Source organism: Bombus vancouverensis, chromosome 13, assembly GCF_051014615.1.
Source record: "Bombus vancouverensis nearcticus chromosome 13, iyBomVanc1_principal, whole genome shotgun sequence".
In the NCBI taxonomy this organism is placed as follows: Eukaryota; Metazoa; Arthropoda; class Insecta; order Hymenoptera; family Apidae; genus Bombus; species Bombus vancouverensis.
This window is the reverse complement of record NC_134923.1, coordinates 2,454,659-2,463,902: the sequence shown is the minus strand read 5'-3', so window position 1 is coordinate 2,463,902 and position 9,244 is coordinate 2,454,659.

The following is a 9,244-nucleotide window of genomic DNA, read 5'->3' as shown; positions in this document are numbered from 1 at the left end:
TGAATGAATGAATGAATGAATGAATGAATGAATGAATGAATGAATGAATGAATGAATGAATGAATGAATGAATGAATGAATGAATGAATGAATGAATGAATGAATGAATGAATGAATGAATGAATGAATGAATGAATGAATGAATGAATGAATGAATGAATGAATGAATGAATGAATGAATGAATGAATGAATGAATGAATGAATGAATGAATGAATGAATGAATGAATGAATGAATGAATGAATGAATGAATGAATGAATGAATGAATGAATGAATGAATGAATGAATGAATGAATGAATGAATGAATGAATGAATGAATGAATGAATGAATGAATGAATGAATGAATGAATGAATGAATGAATGAATGAATGAATGAATGAATGAATGAATGAATGAATGAATGAATGAATGAATGAATGAATGAATGAATGAATGAATGAATGAATGAATGAATGAATGAATGAATGAATGAATGAATGAATGAATGAATGAATGAATGAATGAATGAATGAATGAATGAATGAATGAATGAATGAATGAATGAATGAATGAATGAATGAATGAATGAATGAATGAATGAATGAATGAATGAATGAATGAATGAATGAATGAATGAATGAATGAATGAATGAATGAATGAATGAATGAATGAATGAATGAATGAATGAATGAATGAATGAATGAATGAATGAATGAATGAATGAATGAATGAATGAATGAATGAATGAATGAATGAATGAATGAATGAATGAATGAATGAATGAATGAATGAATGAATGAATGAATGAATGAATGAATGAATGAATGAATGAATGAATGAATGAATGAATGAATGAATGAATGAATGAATGAATGAATGAATGAATGAATGAATGAATGAATGAATGAATGAATGAATGAATGAATGAATGAATGAATGAATGAATGAATGAATGAATGAATGAATGAATGAATGAATGAATGAATGAATGAATGAATGAATGAATGAATGAATGAATGAATGAATGAATGAATGAATGAATGAATGAATGAATGAATGAATGAATGAATGAATGAATGAATGAATGAATGAATGAATGAATGAATGAATGAATGAATGAATGAATGAATGAATGAATGAATGAATGAATGAATGAATGAATGAATGAATGAATGAATGAATGAATGAATGAATGAATGAATGAATGAATGAATGAATGAATGAATGAATGAATGAATGAATGAATGAATGAATGAATGAATGAATGAATGAATGAATGAATGAATGAATGAATGAATGAATGAATGAATGAATGAATGAATGAATGAATGAATGAATGAATGAATGAATGAATGAATGAATGAATGAATGAATGAATGAATGAATGAATGAATGAATGAATGAATGAATGAATGAATGAATGAATGAATGAATGAATGAATGAATGAATGAATGAATGAATGAATGAATGAATGAATGAATGAATGAATGAATGAATGAATGAATGAATGAATGAATGAATGAATGAATGAATGAATGAATGAATGAATGAATGAATGAATGAATGAATGAATGAATGAATGAATGAATGAATGAATGAATGAATGAATGAATGAATGAATGAATGAATGAATGAATGAATGAATGAATGAATGAATGAATGAATGAATGAATGAATGAATGAATGAATGAATGAATAAAACAATTACTAGTTAATTAATACAAAACTATAAATAAATAAATATCATAAACTAAAAGAATAAATAAATAGTAAAATATTATAACATTATAGCGGTGCATGCATCCAACCGCTACATACTCCAACCTACTAATCACCACGTAACTCCTATAGCCGCCCCATTACTCGGCACCCCATTACTTATTTATTTATTCCAGGCACTTAGTTCGGCTCGTGTCACAATAAATAAATGGCCAAATAATGGCTAAATGACCAGCCCGACTTTATTCCTTAAAAATAGGAACTTACTTCGAGCCGACCGTACATGCTCACATTATTATTTATTTATTTGCAGTTATCCTCTAACGCGTATGTATATAAACGACTAATAACCGTGACGCGTGAATCTGCCATTATAGTCGATGGGGTCTTGTCTATATGTTTATTTGACTTCATCCGAGGTCGAAAATACCGGATAAATTCAAGTTAATGATTACTATCGTACTTTTCGTTTCTCGCACACTTCCTATTATATCACACTCGCACACTTACTTTTTCTTGTTCAGTGAGGATAATATCACCCCATTACGCACAAATGTCTTATTGCTCACCCCCTCAACCATCATACATGCCAACTCTATTTCCATTTCCACACACTCACTCACTCTCCCCCGCATCTCCCAACACTATTTCACTCCCATGCATTCTCCTGTCACCTCAGTCCACTCATACCCCTCATTTCATTTCACTACCCCTTACAATTATTATTACACTACCCTTCCCGCCTCATTGACCCCTTACACCCTATAAGAATCACGCCAAACTCAAACGCTCCTACGTCCTCGTACCTACACTCGACTAGCGGGAGCAACCCGTCATTACGTCCGCTCTCCATCGCGTCCTGAACCGAACTTGCTGAGCTCCCTTCCTGTCGTTCCTACCCCTCTTCTGCTACTCTTCTCTTCTCTATCATCGCTTTCAATTCTGTCAGTCCTTCTCCAGTCTCATTTAGTGTTTCTACCATGTTCCTTGCTCCTTCTGCTATCTCACATTCCTCTAATATGTGTTTCAAGTCCTCCTCTCCTTTTTTGCATAATCTGCATCCTCTTTCTCCCTCCTCTTTCCAGTGTTCCCTTGCTCTGGTTTCGTTACCACATCTAAATCTTGCTAACATACTTCTGTCCTTCCATTTCATCTTTCCTTCTAGATACTTTGGTAGCTCTTCTTTTGCTATGTTTCTGTAATATCTATTGTATTTAGATTCCCTTATCCTTTTCTCCCTCTCCTCTGTTTCTCTCTTCCCTCTTTCTTCTATGATTTGGTTTACTGTCATCCTTTCTTGTCCATCTCCTGCCTCCACTTGTGTCCTTCCCTCTCTCGCCTCCTCTAACCCCTTCTTTCTTTTTCTTGCTCTTTTCCCTTCTTGACCCTTTCCCCAATTCCTTTCTCTCTCCTTTATACACTCCTTTATTAATTCCTTCTTTGATTCTAAGGCTTTCTCCTCATATCTCACTGCTCTTTTCAGTGCCTTTTCTCTTATTTCCTCTATCTTGCACTCCTCTATCAAAATGTAATTCGGCGTTGTTATGTCTAAGCCTAGAATCCATTTCACATATCTCCTTTATATTCTGTCTAATCTCTCTTCTACGTTCCATCCCCACACCTCCGCTTCAAACAGCACCACACTCTCTACCAGTGCTCCAAACATCCTCATTCTCCTCTTGTAGTCCCACTTAAATATCCTTTCTCCTACGCTGCATGTCTTCTTCATCGCTATTGTTGCCCTCTTTTTTCTGTCTTGAATATGCTTCTCATCACTTCCATTTTTCTGCAGTATGTACCCTAAATATCTTATCTCGTTCACTTCTTCTAGTTCTTGCTCATCCCATCTCCATTTTCTTTGTCTCCTATTGTTCCTTCTCTTTTCAAACACTACTACTTTAGTCTTTTCCGTGCTTAATTCCAGTTCCGCTTCCTTTAGGAATGTTTTAAATCTCTTCAGCATTTCCTTTAATTCCTCTTCTCTGTCCGCCATCAATACAATATCATCTGCATATGATAGTGACCATACCTTTCTGTCTCCTACCACTATGCTTCCTACTTGACCTTTCCTTATTTTCTCTTCCAGCCCTGCCACATAGATGTTAAATAGTGTTGGGCTCAACGGGCACCCTTGTCTTAATCCCCTCACTGTCCAAAACTCTTTTGTGTTATGGTTCCTGGTCCTCACTACGTTCCTTGTTTCTTCGTATATCTCCTCTATCCTTCTGATTAACTTCTCGTTAACCCCCATTCTCCTCATTATCTCCCCCAGCTTTTTCCCGCTAACCCTATCAAACGCTGCCTTTAAATCCGCGAAGCATGCATATAGTTTCCCTCTTTCTCCGCTCAATTGTTTGTCTATTATGTGGTTCAATACATACACTGCGTCTATCACTCTTCTTCCTTTCCTACACCCGAATTGGCTCTCTCCCAGCTTGTCTTCGATTCAGCTCCCCGCCCGGGGCAGCACACCGCTCCGTCAAGCGGTGGTATTAGGCGCGCGGCGGGCGGGGGGGGGGTTGTATCGCTCACACCGGTTCCCGGGCCCCTTTCGATCGCAGCCGGGACGGTCATCGTGGAGGTTTTAGTCGGTTGGAGTCCGGCACTACCACGCCGCTTTTCCCAAGAAACGGACCTGATGTCCGTGCGGATTTCCTCCACGTTAATAAAAAAAAAAAGCTTCTCTTCGATCTCCACCTTCAGCTGCTCGTCCAGTATTCCTGCATAAATCTTATATTCTGTGTCCATTAACGTGATCCCTCTGTAGCTCTTCACTGCTCCCTTGTCTCCCCTCTTGTAAATCGGACATATTACGCTTTTTCTCCAGTCTCCAGGTATCCCCTCTCCATTCCATATTTTCCTTAACATCTCCCATAACGCCTCCCCCACTTCCTTCGGCGCATACCTCGTTTTCCAAACCATCTCCCCCCGTTGCTTTTTTTTCCTTCAAGTTTCTTATTTGGAATATCACCTCTTCCTTTTCTATATTGTCTTCTCTCTCCTCCTTTAATTCCTCCTCCACTCTCCGCCCTTCTGTTCTTCTGTCCTCTTTGTTTTCTGTCCCTTCTAACATTTCCATAAAATAATTTTTCCACTCCTCTTCCCTTATATTTTCTTCTATAACCTCTCTTCTTCTTCTATATTTATTTATATATTTCTAGGCTTTCTGCTCTGTTTTGATCTTGTTGATTTTCTCCAATTCTTCCTCTTCCTGCTTTTCCTTTTTTTGTTTACACTATTGTTTAGATGCCTTCTTCTCCTCTATGAACTCTTCTCTACTGCATTTTCCTTCCCTAAATTTTGTCATCTTCATTCTTATCTCCCTTTTCCTCTCTTTCCACTCCTTGTCGTACCGCACCTTTTCTCCTATGCTCCATTTCCTTATCCTTACTCTCTTCTTTGGTATTGCCTCGTTTATCTTCTTTTTTGTTTCTGTCCACGTTTCCTCTACTGTTCTTCCCATGCTTGCCCAGTCTTTACACTCCTCTAAATATCTTCCCACACTTTCGTTTGTCCATTCCCTCCTCTCCTTCTCTTCTTCTTTTCTTTCCTCATCTCTTTGTATCTCTGGCCCCTCTATTTCTATTTCCAATGGCATGTGCTCTGACTTTACTCTTTTTCCTACCATCATGGCTATTATTTCTTCTATCGCCTCCTGATTGCCAACCACCACATTGCCAATCTATTACCGAGTTTCCTCTCTCCCCCACATAGGTCCACTCATCTCCTTCTTTGCATCGACCATTAATTATCGTCCAGCCTCTTTCGTCCAGATACTTTAATAGAATTCTTTCTTCCGTATTTATTGTCTTGTCTTTCGATCTCCTGCTTTTCTCTTTTCCTAGTTTCTCGTTTATCAGTCCTCCCTCTTCTCCCGTTCTTGCATTCGAATCTCCTCCTATGATCGTTACTTCCTCTTCTCTTCCATCTACTCTTTCCTCTATTTCTTTCCATGTCCCTTTTGTGTCTCGATTCTAAACCACCACTATTCTATAGGTATTTGGCAGTGTTATGGCCCTGCCGTGTGAAAAGAGAATGAGCGTTTCGTCCCGGGACTACCGGTGGACTCGTCAGTAAGGCTATACCCGGTAGTCCCTGCCTTAGGCGTAGAGGGAGTCTAACTGGGTGCGGTATTTGTATCGTGACACCGTACATTCGACCGCTAGTGAGACAGACAGACTCTTTGTCGTCATAACAGCCCTCTGGTGTTGGCGGTTGGTATCCGCGGATCGCCCGGGAGGTGTTTTTTTTGCGATTTAAAGTTATTTATTGAGCCCAAGAATACAGTTTTAAGTACATATTCACAATAAACGGTGAATTTTTGTAATGATATGGTAGGCAAAGGTACCGATACGCGGCGGTATGATGTAGCCATGCTGTATTATGTGTCGGCGCTTTACATTTTTCGTTGTATAATACAATTTTTGGGTTTAACCGCTGGGGAGCGGAGTCTTTTTTATGTATTTTTTTTTTATTTTTTTCTGTCCTGAAAACTTGGTCGCAAAACAGGACGCTTCGGTCGTCTGCTTTTTGGGTGCTGTGTAACTTTGGGGAGGGGTGGGTTGAGAGGGAGGGGGCGGGGGAGGGGGATGTCAAATAGGTTTATTTACAAACATTTACAGTATTTACAGTTTAGAACTGTGTTATGAGATGTCAGAATTGAGTTCTGTCGGTTTAATGTTCTCTCTTATTTTATTATGGGTTCTGTATCCACCAGTATTTTTTTGTGTTTTTTCTGTGTTTGTCTTTGGTGTCTTTCCGGGGGCGGGCCATGTTGTATCTCCATCTGGTGTCTGCGGTCTGTCCATTTATGTTTTCTTCGTAGAGTCTTGTTTTGATCCCTATTTTTCTTTTTATGTGATAAATTATTGGGATGTTGTTTTGGTCCTGGAGGTATTTTTTTCGTCTAGGTTTAGGAAAGCTTCTGGGGGATGTGGCCTGTTATCAGAGTGTTTTTGTAATATTTGTTGTTAGGAAATAGGTAACTGAAGATTAAGCTGTTTTCTTTTATTTTTGCCGCTTGCGCGAAGTTGTTTCTTATTAGCTTTAGGATGTGACAGTCTATGCGGTGAATGTTGGCTAGATCGTATATTGTTTTGTTTTTTACATATTTTTTGAATCCGCTGTGTTCGGATCTGTAAGTACTCAAGCAAGCCCTGATGCATTTTCTTTCGAATATGCGGATTTTTTCCATCTGGGAGGTTGATATGTTGTACCAGATTGGGCAGCCGTAGGTAATGATCGGTCTGATTAGTGCTTGGTAGCATAGTATTTTTACTTTGCTGTCGAGATGTTTGGAGTAGAATAGTTTTTTTATTCTCCAAGATGCTTTATTGGCCTTAGCAAGTTGAGTTTCGGTGTGCTGCTTGTAGTTTAATTTGTAGTCTATGTTTACTCCTAGGTATTTTACGCAGTTTTTGTGTGGTATGAGTGCCCCTTTGTTTGCCTTTTCTCTTAGTTGGAATTTTCTGCAGTGTTCTCTTTCTGTTGGACCGATTTCACTTGATTTGGGTCTGAACAGTATGATTTCGCATTTGCTTGTGTTGATTTTTAGTTTCCATGCGTGGTAATACTTGTTTATTTTTTCGAAAAGTTCTTGCAGTTCAGTTTTTATTGTCTTAGTTTTGCGGCCTGTTACGTAGATGATTAGGTCATTTGCGAAGGTTATGGAGCGTTTGTGGGTGGATGTATTGAGATTAAAGAAATTTAGTAAGTCACTGTTGTAAATATTGAAAAGTAGCGGGGAATTTACTGTACCTTGTTGCAGACCGTTTGTTATGGAGAATTCTTTGCTTGATGTGTTTGATGTGATGTGAAACCTTCGGTTATTACGAATGTTCTGCTTGTGATCATGTCCCAGACTATGTTAATTAGGTGTTCAGGAAGGTTTTTCTTAATCAATTTGTATATGAGACCTGGGATCCAGACTGTGTCGAAAGCTTTTTCGAACTATTAAGCTGCTATTAAGCAGGCGGCTACTCGTTGTTTTGCGTTTAGGGCTCAGCAAATGTCCGACGTAAGTTCGTTTATTGCGTGAATTGCGGAGTGTTTGTACCTGAAGCCAAATTGATTTTCTGGGATTATGTCATTTTTTGTGCAGAAGGAGGTTAGGGGGTTGTTTATGATTATTTCAAATACTTTGCTTATGTTGGGGAGGAGACTTATGGGTCGTAGGTTTGCGGGCGATGAGCCGTCTTTATCTTTTTTTGTAATAGCTATCAGTTTGGCTTTTTCCATTTTCTGGGGAAATATGTGTTGTTTAGTGCATTGTTGAAGAGTACTGTGTAATACCATTTTATTTTGTTCGGCAGGCGCTTGAGTAAATTGTTTGGGATGCCGTCGAAGCCGAAAGATTTTTTGTTGTTTAGTTTGGAGAAGATTGTGTTTAGTTGATTGTAATTTGTGAAGTAGTTTATTTCTGGGTCTGGTTGTTTGGGGTTGTCTGCGGTATTTTCGTTTGAGAATGTGCAGACTGTTTTGTTTTGTCTTGTTCCATTTCATTTTTGAGTTTGTTTGTTTCGGCGATGATAATTCTGTTTAGTTGATCTCGGCCCATGTGTTCATTTTGTGTGTGTATTTTGGAAAAGTTGGTGCCGATAATGTCTAGTTTTTGTTTTGTTTTAGTTATTATGAAGTTACCCTCGGTGTCTTTGATGGTGTTGTGTATCGTTATACCTGCTTCTTGGATGAGGGAGGTTTTTTTCTGGGGGCAATTTGAGAGGTGGGATGGGGTTTTGTCCTTTTGGTCTGAAGATTTGATTTATTTGTGGGAACATGTTGACTGAGTCGTTTTTGGAGATGTTTTTTATTTTATTTGTCCAGTAATGGTTTATAGAGTTTGCGAATTCTTGTTTCATTTGCGCTTTTATTTTGTATAGTAGGTACTTTAGGAATTCTAATTCTTCTCTTTTGTCGTAAGAATAGTTAAGTTTTATGTTGTTTATCTTGGAGATTATGTAGTTTTGTCTCGATATAGCTCTTTTATTTTGTTGTTGATATAGGGGTCGCATGAATTTTTTTGTTTTATGTTTGGCACAAATTTTTGGAGAGCGATTTGTGTGTGTTTTTCTATTTCGTCTATGAATGCGTCGATTTGTCTGTATGTTAGGTTGACGTTGTTGCAAATCTTTAGGTCGCAGTTTTGTTCGAGTATGTTTTGGAACTTTTTCCAGTCTGTCTTTTTGTAGTTGTACCTGGGTGTCTCAGTCTGTGTTTCGAGTGTTAGGAGGTCAGATGTGTTCTTGCTTACGTGAAATATTAGGGCGTTATGGTCACTGTCATAGGCTGAGGTTTTGAGGGTGTTATTTGGACGTAGGTTTTGAAATTTAATCGTGCATCTGCTAGGCATATGTCCAGGTATGAGCGTCCTTTTGGGTAAGAGAGTAGCTCGGAGCTGTATAAGGTTGTTTTGTAGTGAATGCTTTTATTGTCTAGCCAGTTTCTAATGAAGTTGCCTCTCGTGTTGTTTGTTTCGTTTTTCCAGCTCGTATGTTTTGCGTTTAGATCGCCTGCTATTATATAGTAGTTTTCCGTTTTATTGA